The 24,520-nt window shown below is 33.9% G+C and overlaps 1 protein-coding gene and 1 long non-coding RNA gene across 3 annotated transcripts in view; both read left to right on the top strand.

Annotated features, from left to right (window-relative positions):
• kat80 (katanin p80) overlaps positions 1-24,520 on the top strand; it is a 270,406-nt gene that overhangs the window by 111,296 nt on the left and 134,590 nt on the right. The gene's annotated exons all lie outside the window — the stretch shown is intronic.
• Positions 18,131-24,472, top strand: LOC140436160 (uncharacterized). The gene is made up of 3 exons (XR_011950253.1): positions 18,131-18,367; positions 20,969-21,136; positions 24,240-24,472. It is a non-coding gene; the product is annotated as an uncharacterized lncRNA (long non-coding RNA).

Raw genomic sequence — 24,520 nt, 5'->3', positions numbered from 1 at the left:
CAAACATTATTTGTATCACAACATAACGATCGACAAGGAATCACTTAAATACTTATACACTTAATTCAATTTTTCCTTCTTTTAACAGAATAACTTGATTATCAACCCCTAACCTGTAGACTTCTCCAATTTTCTGTTATGCTAATATACTGTTCAGGACAAGTAACTTTCAATTTGATCAAAAAGTCTGTCTGGTGGAATATCCCAATGTCCTACAAATGTAAAAATTCTACTGTTTTTATGCCTGAGAGACTCGAATTTAATAGCCAGTTGGCTAACATTCCTATAACTCTGGAGTTCTTATTTTGAGCGCCACAGCCATCACAGAACAGACGAACGATTTTTGCATTGTTACTGAATTTAAATATTGTGAGGATATGATATAGAGCTGACGCTATTTGATTGGACCCCCTCTGGTGATCCAGTTCTGTCCATACATACGATATACCTAAAGATAGATTTAATTCTCCATTGGAACTTCATTTAACTATCGTAAAATGGTAGAAATTTAGTTAAATACTCTATTAGGTTGCTTGATCTGCTGTTTTTGAGAGTACTAATTTTTTTGACAATCAAAACTGAATGTTACTACATCAGGATAATCTTGGTTTACACTTAGAGCCCATAAAAACACTTCGCTCGATTTTGGTGTAAACGCTGATGAATCATTATCTGATTTTTTGTGCCAGCATCTAAAGCTTTTGCTAGTTTATCTTTATCTTGCAGGCACACGGAACATAAGTGAGTTTTTGAAGTACCAAAACCAACATTAAACTGTCTCGTAAACAAGCATCTGAAAAACGATTCCTTAACTTAGAGGTTTCTACTTACATACAGTGTTATTAAACATTATCCAGAGGTTTCGTATCGGCAAGTATTACATAAGCAGTGTAGGGGATCTTTGCTATGCTTATTTTTGATGCCATGGTTGTGGGAGGTCTAAAAGGTGATTACGTCAGCAGTAGATATTTAATTAGTTTTATATTTATTTATTATAATATTTATATTTAAATTAGACATATATATATATATATATATATATATATATATATATATATATATATATATATATTACAAATCCACACAGGCTAAGAGTGTTCCACTTAGCCTTGAATAGCTTGATCGGCCTCCCGCTTTATTTGAAAAATTAGTAATTATTTAAAAATTACTATAGGCGAAACAGAAAAGAAGCGAATTGAAAAAAAGACAATTAATAACCATCTTGGTAGAAGCATTTGGCATAGTAAACAATCACTTTTAATTCTGCTAGCGACAGTTTCCAATGCAATAATAAATAATTGGATTTTCTTTATTCCAATCGACGCTTTGAGAAGCAATTAAAAAAAAACGCAAATCACTGTGTTTATTGCAACTTATGAGATTTAGAGCAAAAGCGATTTACCCAAAGATTGCAATTTGAAAATAAACATTAAAATTTTGTTTATTTTCGTTCGAAGATTCTTAAATCCAATTCGGATTTAACTCTCTTTCGGATATTTGAAAGACGTGTACTCAAACCTTATACGGGGTAAAAAAAAATGCTACATTAGTATGCGATGTGAATTTGTAGTCGAAGTTTTTAGGTAAGATAGTTTTTTGCTGCGGAAAAAGTTATTCATTTTGAATAATAAACTTTATGCCATTTCTTTATATTAAAATTATACCCAACTTACTTCTAGTTTTGATAAGACTCTCATAGCTGTTGTTTTAAATTCATTGGGAATCATTGACAAATAAACAAAACGACATTTTCATAATAAGTTCATCTTCTAAATCATGACTTTGTTTTCACTTTTTATATTTGAATATAATAACTCAGTTTAAGTATAATATGTAAAAAAACTTTCGTTTCAAAATTGTTTCTTTAATGAAACCGTTTTTGAAACAATTATTTTCTTTTTGTGTGCTGTCAATACTGTCAAAATTCATTGAAAGATTAAAATTTAAAAAATCATTTTAAGAGAAAATTAAAATATTGTGATAGGTACCCTTATTTTTTCCCAATTCTTATATCTTTCACGAAAAATAAATAAGGGGTGGTATCATATACCTAGGCACTAAACCGTATCCTTCTCAAATATCTTTTTAATTAACTTCAGTTGAATTGCTGGATATTTATTACCGTGAAAAGTGTATAGGTTTCCGTGTATGGGTAATCAACCAACCGTGAAACGGGGTAGGTGGAACGACGTAAACAAGCCTATAAACATACGAGAATCGTCTAATTATCTACACGAATGTTGTAGCAATTAGTTCTAAAAACCATTTTTATGCGAACCAATTCATTTAGTTATTTAATGAGCGTGAAAAATATTGGGGATGATGATTAGGTATGTTTAATGTTAAAAATAATAAAAGAACGATTTTAATTCACTTGGAGAGAGAGAAAAATTAATAGAGGAGGTGTAACAGAAGACAAATACTTTAAAACAAAATATCAGGAACAAATTTACAAAGAACTTTACATTTACAAAGATTTACAGAACTTTACTAGAAGAATAATAGAGATTTAAAAAAGGGCAAATCGCCAAGGATTAAAGAAACACAGATAAAGAAAGGGAGAATCGTGGAATTGTTACAGCAAGACATACAGGACATTTATGAAGATGAGGAGATACAAACTAAACTAAGGGACACTATAGAGAAAACAAATACAGTAGAAACAAACGTAGAAAAGATGCAATATCTCAAAACAGAATTAAAAGGAGAAACCAACAGGATGGTACAACACTTACATATAACAGATGCAAATTATAAAGTAGCATGGACAATGTTAAGAGAAAGATACGACATTCCGATAATGATAGCTTTCAAGCTAATTGATAGGCTTCTACAAGCGCAAAAAGTAAAAGAAGTGTCGTCTAGAGCACTAAAAACACTTCATGACATACTCCATTAGTGCCTAGAACCAATCGGAGGACCAGGCATTAGTACGGAATCATAGAGCAAACTAATGGCCCTGATAAGCATAACAAAATGTGATAACGATATTAGAAGATTATATGAAAACAACACTGGAGAAGGTAGAGAAATTTCAACATACAAATCAACACAAGCCTTCATACAGAAACGATTCCAGACGTTAGATTTGTTGGAATCAGAAAAGAATCAAGGAAGCCAAGGAGGAAGAGTACAAAAAGCAAAGATACATTGTATAATGTGCAAGGAAGAGCACATGGTTACACAATGCAGGGAGTTTCTGGATCTCAGTATAAGAGACAGGAACAAGGTAACAAAGGAAAAACAATGGTGCACAAAATGCTTAGCTCATAGGAATGAGCTGCAATGTTACACCCAACATAGATGCAGATAGTGTAGTGGAGAACACCACACACTGTTAGATTTTGAAACTAGTTTTTTGGGTAACAGAAGAAATCTAAATGAAAGAAGGAAATAAAATATCCCTGAAAGAAACGGGAGAGACTACAGAAGTTTGGGTTATGGAAAAGACCCGAAGAACAGAAGAAGCGGACATTACCCTAATAGAAATAGGGCAGGAAAGGGTTATTCGGGCAATGGAAGAGAGCCGAATAACGGAAGACGAGAACAAACCCAAGAGAATAACGGTTATAGACATGGCAACGCAGAGCAACGAGAACAGAACTCAGTAAACTGTGCAAGCCAACAAAACACGGAAGCACTACTTGCCACTGCGATATTGCGCATAAAGGATAATAGAGGAGGCACTTACTTAATGAGATCATTGATACGAAGGAGAACAATCCTCGTTCATTATAGAAGAAGCAGCGACAAAGCTGCAAAGGAGACCAATACAGGCTAAAATCTCGGAAATCAGTTCGACAGGAGAAACAACATCGAACTGGAGCATGAAGCTACTGATTGAAACATACTTCCAGAGTATCTTTAAGATGGAAACGGAGGCATTGGTGCTACCGAAAATAACCAAACACCTACCGGAACAAAAAATACAGTTGGAAGAATTAAATGAAAGACACGTCTTATTAGCAGACCCCCAATACCAAAAAGTTGGGAAAAAAACGTATTAGTAGGTGTAAAAGAGTACAGTAGAATATTAATGGAGAGTATGCACCGAATAAGTAACGCGGTACTCATGCAACATACAAAATTAGGATGTATAGTGTCAGGAATTGAACAAGAAGGAAAAGCGAGGCATCTACGAGTGTGCAGTATGATATCCAGACGAGAAATCGAGATACAAATAAAAAAAATTTGGGAACTAGGAGAAGTAGAACACGAAAAGAAACTTTCAGTTGAAGAACAAGAATGTGCAGAATACTATAAGCAAATTAGTCAAGGGAGATTGCAAAGGAAGATACGAAGTAAAAATACCACTTAAAGACAATACGGAGAAACTAGGAGAAAAGGCAACAGGTATTATTTGCAAGACTAATGCAAGAAGAGAAAACATTTAAAAAATATGAAAAACTAGATATGCACTATAGACAGTTTATGGAAAACTATGAAAAAGAAGGACATATGGAAATAATAAAAAACCGTGGAGGTTATTATCCACACCCGGTAAAAAAGGAGGATAGTACAACGACTAAAATAAGAGCTGTATTTGATGCATCGACTAAAAGCTTAACAGCTCACCATATGAACAAAATTTATAAAGGTAGAAGACAATTTCGATAGAAAAAATGGATATAAGAACAATATTTACAGAAATACAAATGAATATAAAAGACATAATAATATGAGAATACATCATAATAGAAATAGATTTCAAAGGTACAGAGTAGCATGGCAAGCTCAACGAGGAATAAATAATAATCAATGGACACAGGTGGGATAAAACAGAAATAGCGGAGCATGGTAAGCTCAAGGAGGAAGAAATAATAATCAATGGACACAGAGGCCACAGAGAAGAAAATAGAGCCACAGCGAGATCATATTTCGTAACTCATAAACAACAAATGAATTCAGTGCCTGAAGTAGATATTTTTTCATGAATATAAACAAACTGGATATGGTTCGCCCATAAAGTTTTAACCTACGTCGCGCAGGAGGCTGCTGAGGAGATAGTGTTAGGTTAATAATTTGAATTCCAACCCGCCAAGAGTTCTGCGATTCCAGCATGACAATATGGAGTATTATAGTATATGGAGTATAGTATTTACAATATGGATTAAAATTACAAGAGAAATAGGCAATTATGGATTTTTTTTAATAGCGAAGTCAATAGAAAAGGCAAGCCAGGTCCTACCTCAAGATGTAGAAATACCAACACAGCCCATAATCGACACTGAAGTCAATACTGGTGACAAATACATAACAGTTATGAGGTACTTCATAGCAACGAGTCAGACCAAATACCAAATGCCAAAGATTACACCTATACCGCTAAAAATGAAAGAGAGCGTGGCGTTCTTATTGCTCGCTCCAAGAAATCTACTAATCGTAGATTGTACTACATTCCTTTACTTCGAACTATCTATGGAAGATAGAGAAAGATGTATACAATTAACTGCTCAAAGGGCTTTGAGTTCACAGTTGCAGCATGCGCACATGCTGCAACTGTGAACAATATCAGATATGCCGACTATACCTTAGTGCTGGCTAATTGCAGAGAAGACCTTCAAAATCTAATGGAGAAAATAAAACAAATTTGTGATCAATATGGATTAAAACTCAATATTAACAAAACTAAATATATAATGGTTAGCAAACAAAATTGTATACAAGATGACGGTATAAAAGTTAGAGATGCCGTAATAAACAGAGTAGAAAAACTCATGTATCTTGGCAGTAATATCAATGAAAACTGGGATCCAACCGTAGAAATTAAATGCCGAAAATAATGAGCTCGAACTACTTTTATGAAAATAAGCATCTACTTTGCAGTCATCACCTTAGTATTGATCTGCGCGGTCGAATGACATATTGCTAGATCTTTCCAGTGCTATTGTATGAAGAGGAAGTTTGGACTCTAAGTGAGGTTACAGTGAGACGTGGGTGTACATCTAACTACTAAGAATATGCTGGGAGGACAAAGTTAGATTAACAACCAAAGTGATAACAAATAAACTGAATGAAATTATAACACTAACAGAAGAACAACAAGTTTTTTTATCGTAAAATCATGCACCGATGCTATATTTATAATGAGGCAAGTACAAAAGAAATCATTAGAATACCACAAACCAGCATATCTATGTTTTGTGGACCGTAAGAGAGGTACATCTAGGAATAATCAAAACCATCGTAAATATCCACCAAAACAACACAATAAAAGTAAAAGTAGAAGAAGGACTAACCGACCCTATTGAAGCTGGCAATGGGATAAGACAGGGAGATTCCCTGAGTCTTCTATTGTTCAACCTGATAATAGATGAAATAATAATAATAAAAAAAGTAAGAACTAAAAAAAGCGTACCAAATGGGAGAAAAACAACTTAAAATAATCTGCTATAAAGACGATGCAATACTATTCTCTCAAAGTGAAGATGATTTACAGCGTATGCTGTACTAATTTAATATAACAGCTAAAAAATTTAACATGTTAATTTCCTCATAAAAGACAAATTGCATGGTTATAACAGTAAATTTCCTAAGATGTAAATTGGAGCTGGAAGGTCAGATAATAGAACAAGTGATGGAGTTTAAATATCTATTCATCACATTATCTAGCTACGGAAAGCTCGAAACGGAAGTGGAAGATCAAGTGAATAAAGCAAACAGAGAAGCAGGTTGTCTGAACGAAACAATATTGGGAAATAAAAATATCGGGAAAGCAACGAAAGGCAGAATTTACAAAGCAGTCATCAGACCAATAATGACATATGCGGCAGAAACACGACCTGACACAGAGAGAACAAAAAGGATGTTAGAAACAGCAGAGATGAAAACACTTGGAAAAATTAATGGTAAGACACTATGGGACAAAGCTAGAAGTACAGATATACGACGTAGATGCAAGGTGGAGAACATCAAGAACTGGGTAAGAAATAGAAGAGTAGAATGGAACGATCATATAAGCCAAATGACAACAAATATAGTAGTAAAGATGGCAAGAGATGATTTCCCAATAGGAAGACGATCAGTAGGAAGACCACGAAAACGATGGAATGACAACTTACTGGAGGCACATTGAAAAATAGACAGAGTCATGTCTACATAAAAAGAAGAAGAAGGCAGAGTTAGAAATAAGAAGATCCTTAGCTGATTGAACCAAATAACACAACTGATAATATAGTAAAGAAATGCAAGCTGAAATACGTCGGTCACATTGTGACACACCCTAAAATATATGAACTTGTACATCTGATCATTCAGGGAAAGATCTTAAATAAACGTGGTCCTGGTATAGGAAGAACATCATGGCTGAACAATCTAAGACAATGGACGAAAATCGACTATCTAAGTCACGATAGCGAATGTGGTAGCCAACATGATATCCAACGAACGATAACGTTTATGGAACTAGAAGAAGAATTTTGCTGTTTCTTCTTCTTGTAGTGTCTATTCGTTTCGGATGTTGGCGACCATCATGGCAATCTGTATTTTGCAAACTGCGGCTCTGAAAAGCGGTGGTTTTTGTGTTGAACCACGGACGTAGATTTTTCAGCCAGGAAATTCTTCGCCTTCCTGGTCATTGTTTTCCTTCTACTTTTCCTCGAAGAATTAATTGCAGCAACCCATATCTTTCGCGGTTCCTCATGATGTGACCGAGGTTTTCAATTTTGGCTGTTTTTATTGTGGTTAACAATTCTTTTCCTTTTTGCATTCTTAATAAAACGTCCTGGTTGGTAACGTGCCGGTATAGGATATCTTCAGGATTCTACGATAAAGCCACATTTCGAAAACCTCAATTTTCTTATAGGTAGCGTCTGTGAGTGTCCACGACTCAACTGCGTACAACAGTATAGGAAAGATATAACATAGTAGTAACCTGATTTTTATGGGTACTGATAAATCGTGGCATTTGAATAGATTTTATTTCTAGGAAATGGTCCCAATTTTCATTGCCGTTCGTACCAAGGTAAGTATATGTTTTTACCCTTTCTGTTGGTTGACCATTCACACTGATTCTTTCAGTTTGCTGTTCCTTCTTAGAGATGATTACACATTTTGTTTTCTTAATGTTCAGTGAAAGTCTATATCTCTAACTCACTTCTGTAATTCTATTCATTAGCTCCTGGAGGGCTTCATAACTGTCAGCGAATGCTTCATAACTGTCACCGTGTCATCCGCCTATCTGATGTTATTGATACATTCGCCGTTAAATCGAACTCCGGCTTTAACATCTTCTACTGCTTCTTGAAAGATTTCCTCAGAGTATATGTTGAACAGCAAGGGTGATAGTATACATCCCTGTCGGACCCCACGTTTGATTTTGATATCATCGAATTCTCCTTCCTCTGTACGGATAGATGATGTTTGATTCCAGTAAAGATTGCTAATAATTCTTCGATCACAGGTGTTTATTCCAATATTTGTTAATATCTCTATTGGAAGTGTTTAGGCCTTCTTGTCTTTTTTCTCTAGTGAACGTATGTTGGCAGTATAAAACTTTATAAAATATAAAAAAATATTAATTTCTACTCAAATGTTTTTTGTTCTTTATGTTAAAGTTGGGAAGTTTTATGGATTCTAATATTTATCGTAATTTTCACCTAATTTTCACCTAAATTTCACCTAATACCATAGTGAACAGAAGTTGAGTTGAAAGAAGAGAGTGACCTTGGTAAGTTTTCTATTTTATATTGGTATTTGAGCAAATGATACGTCAGCAAATATTTCATTTATTTATTTAATTATAGGACTGACTAAATACCTTCGATAGTTTGTTTTTGATTGATACAGTATTCGAGTCGTTAGACGCAAATTTTTCCCTTATAACAGTTTACTGCATCTACATAGTTAAATTCAATTATCCATATCTGCCTTTTTCACACTGTGATTTTTTTCGCTGACGGTCATTTGATTACTCGCATTAAGTATTCATGGGTGCCAATAGCCCAGACACGCGTCAACCTCGTAAAACGCCAATATATATCGAAATCGGAATATCGTCCTTGCCCTAGGGCAATTCGACACGGCTAACCCTTTCTCGGCCCTTCCGCATTCGATTATCGTGTGAGAAAGAGTTTCTTCCGAAAGGATCCAAACGGTTTTACCTGTCCCTGTCCTCATGTCGTTCATGTTTGCATACAACGGCGTTTATTCAAATGTTGAAGAGCGCTTCATGTCAAAAATTCAAAAGAGCTTTCGAGAGGAATTTGACACTCGACACTAGGTGGTGTCTCTTGTCATATTAGACGAGTGCCCTTTTTGTACTTTTTGTGATATGCGTATGTGCGTTTATGTAAATAAATTATCAAGAGTGATGGATTATTTTAGGGGGCAAAGGAATATGAATTTAAAATTATTTGTTGTTTTGTGTTCGTTGTATCTAACAAATAAAGTGTTATACGATGGAAGAGTAGAATAGTACATTTGAAGTGTTTATAACTGATTTTTTTGCTTACGTTTTTGTTTACAATGGGCAAAATATTATCAAACTTCTTCTCTTTTTTCCTCTTCTTTCTCTTTATAACCAGTTCTGCTTGTTAATTGGCGAATTATACCGATTGATGATTTATCTCTTGCTAGTTTGACCACATGGTTCTCCCCCATTTTGCTTATCCGGTTATTTCATTCTTCTTTTCCGTTTAGTGTACATTCGTTTATACACTGTACGTTAAATTTTCTTCCAATGTCTTCAATTCTGTTTTGATCTCTTAGCGTATTTCCTGTAATTTTTTTTCAGTACTCCCATCTTTGTCTTTTTCAGTAGTCTTTGTGTTGTGGCTGTGTCAAGTATTGTTTCGGATGCGTATATCATTATTGGTCTTACATTGGCTTTATAAATTTTTGAGTTCATCTCAGTTTTAATATGTCGATTTCGTCATATAGTGTCAATCTATTGGCTTTTTGTACTTGATCTATCACTTCTTTTTCCAGGTCTTCATAGCTGGTCAGCGTAATTTCAAGGTATTTTATTTCGATTACTTGTTTAATGCTTGTGCCACCTGATTGGTTCTTTACTGATTACTGTTGTTTTAGTTTTCTGTGTTGAAATTGTCATATTAAATTCTTTTGCTTTTATGTTAAATCTTTGGACTATTATTTGCAGACTATCTTCATCGTGGGCTATCTATAGAGTATTTCTATTTCTTTGTTTCCTATTCTGTGTCCTCTTCCTTTGTTGACACTTTTGATGATTTTATCCATGATTAAAGCATAGGGCTCAATGAGTCCCCCTGTCCTATTCTGCTGCCTTTGTCTATAGGTTCTGTAAGTTGTCCATCTATTCTAACTACCATTTTATTGTTTTGGTAGATCTTTTCGATATTTTTTATATCTAGGGGAACTTGTCTATTATATAGAAGATGGATTACGTCTTTGGGTCTTACTCTGTCGAATGCTATATCAGACACAGAAGTGCTGGTCTATTATACTTTAGTGATTTCTCAGTTATTTGCTTTATGACGAATATTGTATCTATACACGATTTTCCAGCACGAAAACCCTGTTGTTCATCGGCTAAACTTATTCTCTGATGCATTAGTTCTTATAGAATTTTAGTTCTAAGTTTTAGGGTAGTATTTAACAAGTTTATACCTCTGTAGTTTTCTGGCTGTTATTTATCTCCTTTTTTGAATAGTATAATTAGTTCGCTAGTTCTTCATTGCTGCTCCACAATATAATCAAACTTATATTTAGGAAATTATTCGGTATAAAAGTAATCATCATCATAATCAGTAGCTCAACAACTCTTTCTGGATCCTAGCTTGTTCTAGGATTTTCCGCCATTCTGTTCTGTTCCTTGATTTGTTTTTCCAGTTGTAATCTTAAGTGTTTTCAGATCTTATTCCACTTATTCCATGTATCTAAGTTTGGGTCTTCCCTTTGACCTTCTCCCTACTGGTGTTTGCCACATTATATGTTTTGGTGTTTCAGTCTCCAACATCCGTTCAACATGGCCCATCCAGCGCAGACGTCCGATCTTTATGGATGTTATAACCTCGGGTTCATTGTATGCTGTGTATAGTTCAAAATTATATCTTCTGCGCCATATGTCATTTTCTTTCACCCCCTTATATATGTGTCTAAGGATTTTTCTTTTAAAGAATACATACAAACTCTTTTGACGACGATAGATCTTGTTCCCCACCATCCACAGATAATCGAATAAATGAAAAAGGCCCAGAAATAACCAAAGAAGAAGTGATCCACGCAGTAAAATCTCAGAAAGATGGAAAAGCCACCGGTCCAGACAAAATCAATGTTGAAATACTAAAACTAATTGCAGATAATGAAAGTAAAAGCCTAGACTTAATAACAGCAATATTCAATAAGATATATGACACAGGTAAAATACCAACAGACTACCTAAAATCAACATTCGTAGCATTACCAAAAAAATTGAATTCCTCACAATGCGATAATTATCGAATATTAAGCTTGATGTCTCATGTCCTTAAAACTTTTCTCAGAATTATCCATACACGAATTTACAAGAAGTGTGAGTTCCAGATGAGTGACTCTCAATTCGGATTTCGAATCGGATTGGGCTCAGAATGAAAACCAAATCTAAGACTACCCTTTTTCCTTAGTCGCCTTCCGGAGTAATTTTTTGTTTCCTCAAATACACTTGTAAATTCTTACAATAAGCGGTATCAGCATCTGCAAGACACCAGATCTTAATCCCATATTTTGCTGGTTTGCTTTTCATGTAGACTCTAAACGACGAAATGGCACTAACTGTTTATCAACGGTAAGATGAGAACCTGGATTATAGTGTTTTTGACAATTACTTATGAACATTTCAATCACGTTTCAAATAGGTGTCAGTTAGTCAGTTTGTTTTTATGGTGTTCCCGAGTACATTTATCATCAAAACGCATTCAGCTCGTTATTTGTAAAAACCTGGCCCGTGGCATCGTTGCATAAGATTCTAGGCCAATTGCTCGAACGCAGTTGCTTGAAATCAATTACTCGAAATTAATTGCTCGACATGAAAATTGCTCGAATAAAAAAGAAAATTATATATCCAAATGTTTATTCACAATAATGCAAAATATATACATAAATATACATAAGAAAGATACTTTTAATGACATGACACATTATGTGATATTCCACGTATATGATCACAGATTTTAATTTGTGGTTCATACTTGTTTATAAAACGCATTAACCTATCAGTACTGTCTCTATATCTTCTATGGTCCACTTGTGGTTGTTCGCCACTTATGTACTGTTTAATTTTTAGGTCATTTAAACTTTGCTCTCGTTTTAGGGCGGAAATAAATTTCTAAATGCCTGATGGTCAGTATTTATTTTCATTTGGAATTCGCTATGCCAACTTTTGATAACATTATTTGTATACACATATGTGTATACAAATGATATGTACTTATCCCGTACTCCATCGTAACTATTCCAGATGGTATGGGCAAAAACTGGTTGACGTCGTTGACGCCCCCTGTGTTGTGACCAGCCATTCCAGGTATTTTCGAAATAATCCAGGGCAACCTAAAACTTTGGTGGGAAAATGTTCTGGTCACAGATATAATCGAAAGCATTAACCACGTCATTTGTGGTAACAAATGCCAAGGCCGGAGGCATTTTTAAAGGTAAAGCTTTCTGTAGATTCTGCTTGTATTCGCTTTGTAAATCATTTGGCTGGATATGGCGAAAGATGCATTGGTAAAAATGAAAAAAGCATCTCCTATGTACAGTATCTGGCAATTCTTGTTGTACACCATTTATCACAGTCAATTCGAAATCAGTTATGATATTACGCGTTGCTGCACCAGCAGGCAAAAAAATAATTATTTCTTGTAAGAATTTAATATGTCTGCTCTGTCTTATTCGGCAATAGAGCGAATACCAAAAGAATGGCCACATTGTCCTTTAGTCCATGAATTGTATAGAGTTGTTCTACTTGCGTTGGAACTACTTTGAAAGTGCCGTTAGCATACCAATATTAGGATTGTGCCAATAGAGTAATGTTGCGTTGAGTGAAGAAATCAAGATTCTATGAGATTCTATACGTCCTGAGTTAAACAAAAGAAAAGTTTCTCCAGCCTCACTTGTTTTAAATTCATTTGGTGAGTTGAGATCCTCTCTTCTGCTTGAATTGGCTTGGACAACTTCGTTTTTTTTTTACTTTCCTAATGATCGTATAATTTACTAATGATGAATTTTATTTATCTCATGAAAATTATAAAAAATGACAAAAATCGCGCTACGTTTATTTATTTAACACTTTTATAAAAATTGATTATTTTCGGCAAAATACAAAACATACATACGAAAGCTGCACTCTTTTAGATGCATTTGATTGATAATTTTTGTCAATAGGACATTCTGATCAAAAAATATACAATTTTTACCGTTGAGTTGATATAAATTTTATTTAAAATTAATCTCGCGTGTGCAACTCACATTCAAAATCGCTGGTCGTTTAAGCGTTGTTTTCGGTTTATTTTACACAAAAAGTGCAAATAAATATTTTTGTTGAAAATTATCCCAGCTTAGATTTTTTCGCCCCCTTGTTATTTTGTCGACCCGTTCGTGGCGTTTTAGGAGGTAGCCGCGGGGTAGAAGCGGTAAACTCTTTTGCTTTTTTTTGGGATTCCAAAATTATTGACATTCTCAGCAAAATTCAGCTTGTTCGTATGATTTTTAGAGGTCAAATCTGTGACGACTGGACTAAAAGTTGAACATAACATTTCGTGTTTCAAAAATAATATGTTAAATTTGAACATAAATCTCCAAAATCTGAATAACAATTTTTAAATGTCCCTACAACGCTAATAGCACGTGCACGCATTCAAATTTCACGTGCGCGTTCTTTAGTTACACGCCCCACGAATGAAAATAATTTTCTATTAAAAATTCAAAAGATTCCGATTTAAATTGGTATCGACGATTCAAATAATTGTCCTCTAACGACGGCCGTGTTAGACTTTTATAATGGGATATGTGAGCATGGACGCTGTTTTGTGATTAGTGAGCGCTTCTTTATTGGGCAGAACGTGATCGGCAGTTATACTAAGAATAAGCAGTAAAAAGTTGAACTCGAATTTTTTTTGTTTGGGTAGTAGAATCAGTACAAACCGGAGATAGAAGACAGATCCGGTCACGGCGCAAACGGGGATTTGAGTACCATTATAATATAAGTCGAAAAACAATTTAATTTTTTGAAATTGTAGCCTTACAACAAACCAAGTAAACTACAAAACACATTAATTATTCGTCCGTTTACAAACTATTCGGAATAAAGAAGTTACAATTATAATGTTTCTGTATACATTTTTATATAACATGAAAGAAGAGTGAAAAATGATTTTTAAAAAAACAACGAGGATAGATGCCTTTCAGCTAAGAACAAATGAAGAGCAATTCCGAGAGGTCTTAGCAGATAAGTTCGAATCTGATCCTTCAAATAATTAAGATCAAATTGACGAGATTAATAGAAACATAAATAAAAACCTTCTCGCAGCAGGACTACAGGTCGCAAAGAAAACAAGGACTAAAGAAGACAAAATAAGCAATGAAACTAAACAGCTAATGACGGAAAGAAGACAACTACTAGCGCAAAACAAACGCCATACTCAAGAATACAGAGTATGGCGTTTATTTAATTTAACTTAATAAAACAATTAGAAAAGAACTAAAACGCGACATACAAAAATGGAACGAGAACTTAATAGAGCGAGTCATTGAAAACAACAGAGGCTTAAAATGTCTAAGACCCGCACTGGGAGTTCAAAAAATCATCAAAATTAAAGACCCCAACAATAAGGAAGAGAAGGAAAAATATAAAATAACAAATATTGTCGAAGACTTTTACACATCCCTGTACAGCTCGCAAGGCCAGCCTAATGAAACAACAAAGGAGAACGTCAAAAGAAAAATAAAAAACGTGGGATCAGAAGTACTACCAAATATAAAGGGATTCGAAATAGAAAGAGCTTTAAAAGAGCTAAAAAATAATAAAGCCCCAGGACACGACGGTATAATTGCCGAGCTCTTGAAAACAAGCAAGACATTAACAATCCCTGTACTAACAGAGCTATTTAATAGATGTCTCCATAATAGCAAGATCCCTAAAGACTGGAACGAGAGTCTAGTAATACTCTTACACAAAAAAGGGGACAAATGTGATCTACAGAATTATAGACCTATATCGTTGCTCAGTCAAGTATACAAACTATATGAGAATTATTAACAACCGGTTAACCTACAAAATGGACAATTACCAACCTGTTAAACAGGCTGGCTTCCGCAGAGGATATAGTACATCAGACCATCTGCTGACAATGAGAACATTGATAGAGAAGGCAAATGAATATCAAATACCCGTATTTCTTGCCTTCGTCGACTATGAAAAGTCATTTGATAGTATCGAGATTTGGGCCATAGAACAAGCTATTAATAATTGTAGAATAGATTCGAGATATAGGCAACTAATACATAATATATATGAAAATGCAACTATGATAGTACAACTAGACGAAAATATAAATTCCATCCTCATTAAGAGAGGAGTGAAAGAAGGAGACGTAATATCGCCAAAACTTTTCAACCTAGCCCTAGAAGACGTCTTCAAAACTACAAATTGGTCAGCCTATGTTATTAACGTTAATGGCAACAAGTTAAACCACCTCAGATTCGCTGACGACATAGTGATTATAGCGAGCACATTCGAGGAACTGCAAATTATGATGGGGGAACTAGCAGCCAGCTCCCAATACGTCGGCCTAAAAATGAATATAAAAAAAAACAAAAATAATGACAAACACAGATGACCCCAGACGTATAACTATAAATGGCAGTGAGATAGAACAAATCCAGGAATATCTCTACCTAGGCCAAATCCTGAGACTTGACAAAGAGAACCAAAGTGCGGAAATTTCTAGAAGAGCAAGACTAGCATGGGCAGGATTTGGAAAACTTAGTTGGATACTTAAGAACTGCAAAATACCCCAATACTTGAGGAGCAAAGTGTTCAACCAATGTATCCTTCCTATCATGACATCATCCATCCTTCCTATCATGACCTGGACCCTAACTAAGGCAAACATGAATAAACTAGCCACAACAGAAAGAACAATGGAAAGAGCAATGTTAGGTATACGATTGTCAGATAAAAAGAGGAACGACTGGGTAAGATCCAAAACAAAAGTCGAGGACATAGCAACAAAAATTGCCAAAATTAAATGAAGCTTCGCGGGCCATACTGCTAGACAAAAAGACCAACGTTGGAATACTACAATACAACATTGGAGACCTTACGAAAGTAAACGACCAAGAGGAAGACCACAGATGAGATGGGTTGATGATATTAAAAGAATAGCCGGAAGAAATTGGAAATATGTTGCTCAGGATAGAGACCGATGGAAGGAGTTGGGAGAGACCTATGTCCAAACATGGACGACAGAAGGCCAAGAAGAAGAAGAAGAAGAAGTATATATTTTTATTAACTGAATTACAAGATTGCAATAAATTAGTATTTCATTTACAACTTCCATTTAACTCTTGTGGTAAACCTATACTGGACTCCAACAGAAGCGGCAAAATAGGCAATGAAATCACTTAAAGTGTAGAGATCAAAAGAGGTGACCGACAGGGTTGTATTTTATCCCCACTCCTGTTTAATATTTACACCGAGAAAATATTTAAAAAAGTAAAGAAATAAAGAACATAAGATATGCCTATGACAACGTGGTCATTTCTGGTAGTACAGATAAATTATAACTTATAACATACAATAAAAAGGATTAATAGGCAATGGTAGACTTGAGCCTCAACTTCAAGAAGACAAAATGGATGCTGATAAGCAAAAAATCAACAACCTGCTTGATAGTTAAGGAAACAAAATAGGAACGAGCTAGAGCAGCATTTAACAATATGGAAAAGCTCGTTATGCGCAAGGATTTGTCCTTTCTTTAAAACTATGTTTAGTTAAATGATACATTTTTCCGATCTTACTATGTGGCGTGGAGGCCAGGACGCTGACAGATGCTCACGAAAAAACTAGAAGCATTTGAAATGTGGGTGTACCAACGCATTCTTCATATACCCTGGACCGTACATATAAATAACATAGAGGTAATCCACAGAATTGGAAAAAAGAAAGAAATCGTGAGCACAATTAAACAAAGAAAACTTGAATACGCCTCATATTGAGACACGCTAAGTACCGTCTACTTCAATTGTTTCATGTTCTTCGCGTGCCATATCAGAAATATCCTACGTTGGCGATCACCATTGAGAAAGCTTCTGGATCCTCTGCAATATGGAATAAGTGTCCTGCATTTAATATCTGAGTTTTAACCAAGAAACTTGTTTTCTTCCTACATCTCTACGGCCCTCTATTTTGCCTTTAAGGATCAGTTGTAATATTTTATATCGACTTTTCCTTACTATATATCCCAGATAAGACTTTTTCGATATTTAACAGTCTTTACCAGGTCTCTATCTTTGTTGACGCTCCTTAGTACTTCTTCATTAGTTTTCCTTGCTGTCTAAGGTATCTTCAGCTTTCGTCTATGAAGCCACATTTCCAATGCTTAAATTTTGTTCATGATCGATACTTTTAGCGTTCACACTTCTGCACTATACAAAAGTACGGACCAAACATAGCACTTAACCATTCTTTGTCTTAGTTCTAAACTGAGATGATTATTGCAAAGAAATGAGTTCATTTTCATAAAAGTAGTTTTAGTCATTGCTATTCTACGTTTTATTTCTATGTCTGGATCTAGTTGGTCCGTTATCACAGTATGGCTAAATGATACTCTATAGTATTTAATATTTAGCCCAATTGTCATGAACTGGTAAACTGGTAAGCATTAATTCTGCAGCAAAAATAACACAACATATTCTAATTATTATAAAAAGACATTATGAAATCTAAAAAAGTGGATCATTCGCAGGCAAGAACATTAGAATTTTTATTTAAATTTACTTACAGTATTTAAATCTTTTTTAGCAAAAATATTATCTATATAAAAAGGAAATTACGGAATACCTTGTTTTACGATTACAAAAGTTATCTAAATAGGAAAAAGATAGAGATTTCACCAAATCTAATCTATCGACTTCCGTTTCTAAACCATGAGAACCATTAAGTAGGCAGTAAGTTCGTGCTCAAATAGATTTATACGTGACATTTGTCCCACGGGAGCTAAAAGTCACAACTTTTACTAAATTCCTACAAATCCCCAACTAAAAATAATATTTTGGTGAGTGAACAGTGGCGGGTTGTTAATAAAGGACAAATAAAATTATATTTTCTATTATGAACTAAGAGTATAAATATTTATTTATTAAATGAATATGGAAATGGAGTATAAGCCGTGAATAAAATACATTTATTTCATAGGTTTGTTTTTCGTAATATTATTTTCAGTTGTAATTTTCGTCTTTTAGTGATAGTTTGAAACAAATAATAACTATTATAGTTCGATAATGTCCTAAGAATAAAAGTTTTTTGAAATATAAAAATATTAAATAGGTAAAAGGAATAAATTAGACTTACTCACAATCAATTTAATTCTACTACCCTTTAGAGGTAAATTTGAGTCTTAAATCTTAAAATAGTAGTAGACAACAAAAAAACTCAATTTTTACCAGTTCCTCTCCTACCAAGTAATGTAGTGCCAATAAGACCCGTTTTTTAAAAGTTTTATGTCTATTTTATCCTTTTATTGATGTTCTATTTGTCCCTAATTGTGTTTTAGTTTTATAATTTTAACATTTGACATCACAATTCTCTGCCTTAACAGAAATTAAATGCTTTTTATCAAAAATTTGATAATCACAATATTGTCATATAACTGTCCTTTTTCTGTAAAAAATTTCAATAATTTAACACACATTTCTTAAATATATCTCTTGAATAAATATAAATAACTTTAATAATTTAAATAATATAAAACATCACTCTTTCATTTAACAAACAATCGCATATACCTTACTCCTATATCATCTGTTACAATCTCACCTCTCAAGAAACTTCCTCGTTAATTGTCAGACAGTTACAACGTTGACCGAAGATCACCCATTATCAGCAATACAGGATAGTTTGAACTATGTATCACGAATCATTATATAAAAATTCTTGTACAGGCATGTAAGTAGTATTTTGTTTATTTCTAATTTATTACAATTCAATAGATTATCTCTTACCAATTTGTGGTAAGAGATAATGTAATAGATACACAGATATGTAATATTGGCATAATTACTATGACTTTTTTGATCTATATCTTTATAAGACAGAACCCTAATATGGGCTTTTATAATTTCAGTATTTAATTTACTTTCTACCGTTTGACCTGAAGATGCTTCGCAAATTTTTGAAAGCGAAACCAGTTGTTTTGGGTAGTAAAATTAAATTGATTGTGAGTAAGTCTAATTTATTTATTTTACCTATTTGAAATGGACTCACACAAGCAACACATTCATGATCATGATAAAAATATTATGTTTTCCATTCCTAAAAAAATACATTTTTTGTTTATGTGTATCTTGCTGAATACACAAATATTTGCATACATTTAAATTTTACAATTAGAAGGGATAGATGGAGCATGAATTGTAAAAATATAATCTTAAAATAATTTTATACGTAGTGCAATAAAGCAATAACAAGCTGGACACCACTGTTAACAGATAAAAAAGCAGAACGAAGTTATAACGAAAGGTAGTTTCTGAATAAAAAAAAATGGAAAAAACTCAAAAACATACTGGAAATTAAGAAAAGAAAACTCTTAATAGACTGATCACACGCAAGATCAAAGAACTGCAACTATAAAATATCCTGAGAATGCAAAAATTTCTATATTGGAGAAACCTCAAGACCACTAAGTGTCAGGATAAATCATCATGAAATATACATCAAGAACAGAGACTTCGACAAATCTCAGATGTGCAAACGGGTGTGGAACAACGAGCACAGAGTACAATGAAAAGATGCATCAATAATCATGAAAGAAACGGACATGAAAAACACAACAGTCAAAGAAGCAGCTCTCATCCTACCTAATAAAATAAACGTGTAGCAAATCCATTAGCAACCTGTAGCAGGCTTTGATTGCCAATGCTAAAAGAAGAAGTCAACAAACAAGAATATACCAACAATATCGGATGAATAGGAAGTCGGAGACATACATCTATACATACACAATTTGTATACAATACATATGCAACAAATAATACACAAACATATAATCTAGGTAAACACACAACACAAACGTATAATACAAAAAAACCCATAGATTTTTTTAACCATAAGCATGCCTTGCCTACAAGATTGAGAAGAAATAAGTCATTCATCAATTTTGAAAAACATAACCTACTAACAACAACTTGTTGGTTATACATTTTCGCAGAATTTTTAAAATCTTTTTTTGAAAACCATTTCCACAGTGGAAATCGAAACGTCAAAAGTAGTAAAATAAAAATGTAATTTACATTACAGTCAATTGTGGCTTAATTCCAATATTTAACTTATAAATGCCACAAAAAAACAGTTTCAGAACCTTTTTAGACTGAACCTTCTACTCGAACCTTGAGGATGTATGTATAGTTCAATGTATTTACAAAAATCAGTAGATAGCTTAGTTTTATTATTTAACTATTCATCGGAAAATATAATTACTAATAATGATGTAATCACCACGTTTGTGCTTTTGATTTTTTAATATTTGTAAAAAAGGGGAATCTGGATAATTCCTATAAGAAATCAAGAACTGATTTTAATTTAAATATATTTAGTATATACGTACCATACCGGGCGTGTCCGAAGAAGCGGGACGGTAGAATATTTCAAGAAATTTACATTGCATCGAAAACAAGAAAAAGTTTTCGATATTTTTCAAAAATCTACCGAATGGTACCAAACATCACTATCACCTCCCCTTAGGGCTGGGGCGGGGGCAGCTTTGAAATCTTTAATAGAAACCTTAATTTTTTATTGCAGATTTGGATTTCTTATACAAAATAAGTAACTTATTCCGGACATTTTTGGAATTGTTGATAAATGGTGCTATAATCTGAAAAATATGGTTTATCCTGATAGCCTAGGAAAATTATGGAAACGGTCGGATATCTCGAGAAATACATTGTTAAATGAAAAATCAAAAAACAGGTGTTCAATATTTTTCAAAAATATATCGAATGGCACCAAACACAACTTCTCACATCTACCCTCTTAGGGGTGGGGCGGAGGGCAACTTTGAAATCTTAAATATAAATCTCCATTTTTTATTGCAGATTCAGATTCTACGTAAATTGTATTCAGTACCAATAAAATTAGTTTACAAATTTCAAATTTCTATCTAATACTGCACTGACTTTTGACTCTGTATTTGTTTTTATGTAATAAAAACGTCATCTATCGCGAATGAAAAAAAAAATTTCAGATAATTCTTGGTTAGTTTTTCACGTAGAATTTGAATCTGCAATAAAAATAGCATTTTTAAATTTAAGATTTCATAGATTTCAAGGGGGTAGAGGTGGATGGTCGTGTTTGGTGTCATGCAAGCTTTATTTCTTTATTTCTTTATGTATCTCATCCACATTTCTTGATTTAAACATTTTTTCCCCACTACAAGTAAAGTTTCAGGGGGAAGCTCGGAGGAAGGAGTGGCAAACTTTTTTGCACCTTTCTTAGGGTCCCAAAATTGACATTCTAGACGTGCCCTTACTTATACTGTCTTCTGAACTGCCCTCGTAGGCTCGCTGGTGGCAATCTTTCGTTATGTTCTTGATAGATTGGACCTCGCCGCAGCTGCATGACGGTCATGGTAGCTTGCCCTATTTATGCAACATATCTGCACATCGACCATGTTAAGTTCTGATGCGGTTAAGTGTGCACCAGGTCTTACGTAGTAGGTCAAATCCAGGAGGTGTCTCTGTGATGCAAGGTATGGCTGTATTTGGTTGAGCTGTCGAACATTCATGGATCCATTTGGTGATCATGTTTTAATTCTGTGACAGTTTGTATTGGAAATTTTTTGGAGCACAGTCGACTTTTGGTTGAATCTTCTATATAGTTATGAATCGGCAGCGCCATGTTGCTAAGGATCTTGTTATATTCTTTGGTAAGCAGATTGAGTCGGCGAAGATGTGGTGGTGGAATGTCGCTCAGCACTGGTAGCCAATGTGTTGGTGTATATTTGATTACTCTAGCAATCATTCTCATGGTGTTTTTATTTATTTGAATATTTATCTTTTTAACGTGGGCACTGTTGATCCATATTGGCGTGCAGCATTCAGCTACGGAATAATCAAGAGCTAAACCTGAAGACCTGAGTGTAGATGCCGATGCCCCCCATGTTGTGCCACAGAGCTTCTGAATGATGTTATTTCTGGTTTTTAGCCACTCGGAAACTGTACTTAAATGTTCTTAAGCTTAACGTTTTGTCGAAGGTCACGCCTAGATATTTTGGATGTTTATTGTGGTTAAGTCGTGTGTTATCAAAGTGAACGTTAAGGGTTCTTGACGCCAGATTGTTGTTTAGGTGAAAGCAGGTTACTTCGGTCTTGGAGGCATTTAGGCGAAGTCTCCATTTTTGTAAGTAATTTCCCATAACCTCTAGGTCTTTTGTAAGAATCTCTTCAGCTTCTTCTAGTGACTTTGTTTGGGTTAATAAAGCCCAGCCATCAGCATAGCCAAACTTTGTTGATGTTGTTGTCGGCATGTCTACGATGTAAAGGCTAAAAAGTAGTGGTGCGAGTACCGAGTACCTACCACTATCTTGTGGCAGACCGTTTTTTAAATTTTCTGTGGGCGCTTACTTCGGATCCTACAGAGACTTACTCTGTGTCAGTGAGCATATTTTCTATTAATATATCGGTGTATTTACAAGGAATAGTGCATAAGAGTTTATAAATCATTCTTTCTCGCCAGACGATGTCGAAAGCTGCTGACAGATCTATGAACGCAGCAGAACTCTTTAGTTTTCTTTGAAAACCGGCTTCTATGTAAGTACAGTATTTGTACTCAATATATCTGGAAAATACATGAATTCGACAAAATTTTATATTAACTCTGACAACCAAGCCACAGTAAAGATTCTGAAGTCTACAAATTTTTATTCCTTAATCACTTGGCACTGCAAACAGCCCCGTAAGCAAGTGATAAAGCACAAGAAAAATACATAATAATGAGTATCAGGGCATAAAGGAATTGCTAATAACAAGATTGCTGGTAGTATGATAGGTGACTAACTAAGGAGATAGAGATTTACCAGAACCATTCTGCAGATATCCGTAAATGAACATTATTGCAGCCTAAGGCAAGCAAAAAAGTATATTGACTACGCTAAAATACTCTTAGAAGTTTAGAAAACTGAACCTAAAAATACCTGAAAAAGGCCTTTTTAGAAATTAATCAGGGATTAAAGGTATCTCCGAAACGAATAATATGGGCTTTCTTAAGTCTAGATCTCGAAGCATATATGTAGCGTATATATAAAAAATTTAGGAGGCTAAACGACTACATTGTATGAAAGAGGAATACGGAAATGATCATTGATAAACGTCAAAGAACACAATTTAATTCTTCACACGGATTATACAATTCGTTCCAATTATTTCCAAATTGACAAAATTATAAAATTGCCATATCCGGTTCCAGAATGAAGAAATGAAAAACAGGACTAGGGGGAAAATATAGAAATTGGAAGAAGAATAATGTGTGAAAAGGAAAATGCTAAGCGTATATTTGAAAAATTTTAATACTCACGGTTAAAACAGTATTTTTTTTTGTGACTGCAAAGTATTAAAAATTTGATTTAATTAATTATTTTGATTCATAATTTTTTCTACAAAGAAAAACATGTAAGATATAAATAAACAAAGTCAAATTCATATAATAAGAATCAATGTGAATTATTGTTGAACAAATAAATCCCCTTTCCCATTAGTTTAAATCTTTGAACCAATATCTTATTAAGTCCCCATGTATCAACAAAAAATTATACCTACGTCTATGCATCACTAACAATAATACTATTAATGATGGCGTCTTTCTGTTCTTTTATTATGTGCTGTTTTTGCTTGAAAGCACCGTTAATTTTAAAGGAAGATTAGGGAAGTCAAAACAAACTTTCACGACTCTTTTATCTTACACATTTTACAGTTTTTTGTTTGATGTTTTTCTTTTTAATTTGTTAAAGACCTTTAAGCCACTGCTATATAGGAATTTTAGAAATTTGTGATAGTTTATGAGTTTATTTTCATTTTAGGAATATTAAAACAAAAGGAACGTTACTAGATTAATAAAAACGGATTCTGAATGAAAAGTGTCATAAAAAACCTTAAAATAATTTCACCAGCTGTCAAAATGTATTCTTCAAAATAAAACTGTTGAAAAAAATGGGTGTACATTACATTTACAACCAGGTCGGATTATCAAGGAGTTGGCAAAAGAATTGGGTTACGATGGGTATGAAAAGTTGTGTTGTAACTGTAATCATACTAGTACATCAAATTAGAAAGATATTGTTATTGTTTGAAACAATTCCGA

This window comes from Diabrotica undecimpunctata, chromosome 3, assembly GCF_040954645.1.
Source record: "Diabrotica undecimpunctata isolate CICGRU chromosome 3, icDiaUnde3, whole genome shotgun sequence".
NCBI classification, from domain to species: domain Eukaryota; kingdom Metazoa; phylum Arthropoda; class Insecta; order Coleoptera; family Chrysomelidae; genus Diabrotica; species Diabrotica undecimpunctata.
This window is presented reverse-complemented; position numbering and strand designations above follow the sequence as displayed.